Raw genomic sequence first — 4535 nt, forward strand, 5'->3', positions numbered from 1 at the left:
GGAGAGGGTGTGGAGAAAAGGGAACCCTCTTACACTGTTGGTGGGAATGCAAACTAGTACAGCCGCTATGGAAAACAGTGTGGAGATTTCTTAAAAAACTGGAAATAGAACTGCCATATGACCCAGCAATCCCACTTCTGGGCATACACACTGAGGAAACCAGATCTGAAAGAGACACGTGCACCCCAGTGTTCATCGCAGCACTGTTTATAATAGCCAGGACATGGAAGCAACCTAGATGCCCATCAGCAGATGAATGGATAAGGAAGCTGTGGTACATATACACCATGGAATATTACTCAGCCATTAAAAAGAATTCATTTGAATCAGTCCTAATGAGATGGATGAAGCTGGAGCCCCTTATACAGAGTGAAGTAAGCCAGAAAGATAAAGAACATTACAGCATACTAACACATATATATGGAATTTAGAAAGATGGTAACGATAACCCTATATGCAAAACAGAAAAAAGAGACACAGAAATACAGAACAGACTTTTGAACTCTGTGGGATAAGGCAAGGGTGAGATGTTTCGAGAGGAATCGGGTGGAGCGGGAGGTGGGAGCGGGGATTGGGATGGGGAAGACGTGTAAATCCATGGCTGATTCATATCAATGTATGACAAAACCCACTGAAATGTTGTGAAGTAATTAGCCTCCAACTAATGAAAAAATTTAAAAATAAAAATAAATAAATAAAAATAAAAACAGCAAAAAAAAAAGAGAATAGATTCCCAAGCATAAGGAGTACTAGATCAAGGGGCATGATCAGTTATAAAGCCCTTATTATACAATTCAAAATTCTTTCCAGAATATTTTATATCAATACAATACTTACTAATAGAACTGTCATAAATGTTTCCTCATTTTCCAGTTTAAAATATTTCACTGTTTTTAAATTGTATTCCCTTGATGACTTATGAAATAAGGATTTTTTTAGGCATCTAATGCTTTTTCTAAGAATTTTATTTTTATTAAAAAATGTTGCTAATTTTATAATTGTGTAGATAGAACATTTTTTTGGTAAAAACTATTTCTATGATCATAGTTATCTATCATACTTGTTGCAAATAGTTTTCCAATGTGTTCTATACCTCTATGTAGTTGAATCTGTTAGCTTTGTCCTGGTTTTTATACTGTTGATTTTTGCTTAAAATGTTCTTTCCCACCTAGAGATTAGATATACATTTTCCCTTTTAATTTTCTGTTTTTGAAGAAATCTGTTTTATTGAAAGTCATTAATGCAGGCTACACTTTCTTCTCTATCTCTTTTTCTTTTTATTTATTTATTTTTTGGTGATGGCATAAGAAGAGAGACTTTATTTGAAAAGTGCCTATTTAGTTGTTAAAAAATCTTTTATGAACTACACATAATATTTCTTCAAATTTTCTTTAACAATAATGACCTTTTACAGTTTGACCATACTTGCCTCTTATTGAGCTTGTCTGTGCTCATTCATTTCATTCATATTTCTAAAATGCTAAAAAACCTTTGAATTCATTTATTTAGCCTACTAGTTTTCTATTATTTAATATATTTATTTATGCATGCAACTTTTTATGAATATAATTAGTTGCTTTTTTTACCTCATGGGTTGAGTACTTAATTCACTTTTTCTCTCTTTGTATTCTTTCTAAATACTACCTATAATAATCAACTATTTCAAGGGTAAGAATAATGATATGTGTGTTTTTTCACTTTCATACTTTTATCAAAAATTGGGAGTATGTGTAAACTTATACATTTTACTTTTAGTGTAACATTTTGACCTATGTAATAATAATATTCTTCAATTCCTCCATACCATCTGTTATTTTTCCTAATTTGTATATGAAAAAGTTTAGGTGCAGTAAGACTAAAGTCTGTATATAACATCAGATAGCTGTTAATCAGTGAAAACAGAATTTAAAAATACCTGACTGTATATAACACACTCTGATAAACAAATTATAATGCTTTAGTTTCCTTACTTTAAAAGTACCCATTTTCTAAAGAGGTCTAGAGAATTTTTCACAATCTTCCCTAAACCTAGCTTGATTTGCAAAATTCCTCTGAAACCTAAACATGATAGAAATTCTCCAAGCAGTGAATCATAATGTTTCAAATAAATCTGTGGGATATTGCATTGCATCATGATATTCTATCCTCTTCAGAATATTCTTTTTCCTTCTTGTGTGATGGTATTCTCAGAGAGTTTTACTTGAGTGTAATATAAATTCACAAATCTAATTGCCAGTTATACCTTGAAAGTGAAAGTGTAGTTGCTCAGTTGTGTCCAACTCTTTGTGACCCCCATGGACTGTAGCCTGACAGGTTCCTCTATCCTTGGGATTCTCCAGGCAAGAATACTGGGATGTGTTACCATTTCTTTCTCCAGGGATCTTCCCTAGCCAGGGATTGAACCAGGGTCTCCTGAATTGCAGGCGGATTCTTTACCATCTGAGCCACCACGGAAGCCCTCATTATACCTTAAGTTAGGAAGCATACCTTAGGTAAAGAAATTATACCTTACTGGAGCCTTAAACATTCATTCAGTTCAGGTTTTTTTTTTTTTTTTTTGAGGTGTAACTATATTATCACTTATTTTGAGTTGAATTTACCTGATGTTTTATATTCACCCTGAAATGAGTTAAAAGTAGGAATAATAAATTCTGCAGCCTAACCTCATCAGCCCAAGTGACTAGAGAAGAGAGACAAGGGAATAAATTATCATGAACTGAAGTCTCTACTCCTTTGTATGGGTCCTCTTTTTATTCCTCTTTTCCTACAGGAGAAAATATACAGGCATTTTGGTGGGAATATCCATCAGTGTACAATTATAGAAAGATGACTGGAATGTCAACAGTGATAAAACTGTGTTTGTGTATATGAATATGTATATTCCTGTGTGGGTGAGTGGGGGTGTGTGTGAGAGAGAGAGAGACAGTTAGGTGTTCATTTTGTGGCTAGTAATAATATGGCCCAACTTTAAGTCTTGGTTTTATCTACTTGATGTTTTTATCAGTTTTACAAAAAATAATTCTGAGGAATCGGGTGGAGAGGGAGGTGGAAGAGGGGATTGGGATGGGGAATACATGTAACTCCATGGCTGATTCATTGTCAAAGTATGACAAAACCCACTGAAATGTTGTGAAGTAATCAGCCTCCAACTAAGAAAAATAAATGAAAAATAAATAAATAAATAAGTAAAATAAATGCAAAAAAAAAATTCTGAGAAAACTTAGTGAGATTGGTTGAAATCGATCCTCACAATTGTGATCCCTGTGCTATTCTCAGAGAAAACAGTTATCTGAACGCCAGACTGGATTCATGGAGCAAATGAACAATGTGACGGAATTCCTCTTGCGTGGCCTGACACAGAATCCAGATGTACAGAAACTCCTGTTCGCTCTGTTTACCCTCATCTACTTTCTCACTGTGGCAGGCAACCTACTCATCATTGTGACAGTCGCCACTGGCAGAGCCTTAGGTTCCCCCATGTATTTTTTCCTGTCTTTCTGTCCTTCATAGACTGCTACTGCTCTTCTACCATGGCCCCCAAAATGATATTTGACTTACTTGCTCTAAAGAAAGCCATCTCCTTCAGTGCGTGTATGACTCAGCTCTTTGCAGAGCATTTCTTTGGAGGAGTTGAGATCCTCTTGCTCACGGTGATGACCTATGACCACTTTGAGGCTATCTGCAAGCCCCTGTAGTATGCCATCACAATGAGTAAGCAAGTGTGTGGCCTCCTGGTGGCCATGGCCTGGGCCGGAGGATTTTTTCACGCTCTGATTCAGATTCTTTTTATAGTCTGGTTGCCTTTCTGTGGCCCGAACATCACTGACCATTTCATCTGTGACTTTTTCCCTCTGCTGAAACTCTCCTGCACTGACACTCACATCTTTGGTCTTTTTGTTGCTGCCAACAGTGGGCTGATGTGTATGCTCATCTTTTCTATTCTTATCACTTCCTATGTGCTTATCCTTTGCTCTCTAAGAACACACAGCTCTGCAGAACAGCAGAAAGCTCTCTCCACTGGTGCCTCCCATGTTACTGCAGTGGTCCTGTTCTTTGTACCCTGTATATTCGTGTACCTTCGGCACACGATCACCTTCCCTATCAATAAAGCAGTGGCTGTGTTTTATACCACGGTAACACCCATGTTAAACCCTTTAATCTACACCCTCAGAAACTCAGAGGTGAAAAATGCCATGAAGAAGCTCTGAAGCCAAAGAGTAACCTGGGGTAACAATTTTTGTGAATAGAGAAGATTAAACAAAATCTATTCATATCTTAAGGACAAGAGTGACAAATAGAAAGGATAATGATTTTGAAGTTAAAATATGTGACTTTAAGTATATTATTTACCCCCTTGCTTTCTGGAATCTTTAATGGTTCATCTTTCATAAAATATCAAGGTTTGATTAAATGATGACTAAAGCTCTTCAAATAGAAACTTCTTTGCTTCCATAAATTACTTCCATAAATTACTAATCAAGGGGATGTTGTTTTTTAAAAAATAATTACTTTTAATTTTATTTTTTAAGGTTTTT

General features: G+C 35.6%; 1 pseudogene; it reads left to right on the forward strand.

The window, feature by feature from the left end:
* The first annotated feature begins 3309 nt into the window (after positions 1 to 3309).
* On the forward strand, positions 3310 to 4208 carry LOC133050352 (olfactory receptor 4C5-like; annotated as a pseudogene).
* Positions 4209 to 4535: the final 327 nt, after the last annotated feature.

Source organism: Dama dama, chromosome 32 (assembly GCF_033118175.1).
Source record: "Dama dama isolate Ldn47 chromosome 32, ASM3311817v1, whole genome shotgun sequence".
NCBI classification, from domain to species: Eukaryota; Metazoa; Chordata; class Mammalia; order Artiodactyla; family Cervidae; genus Dama; species Dama dama.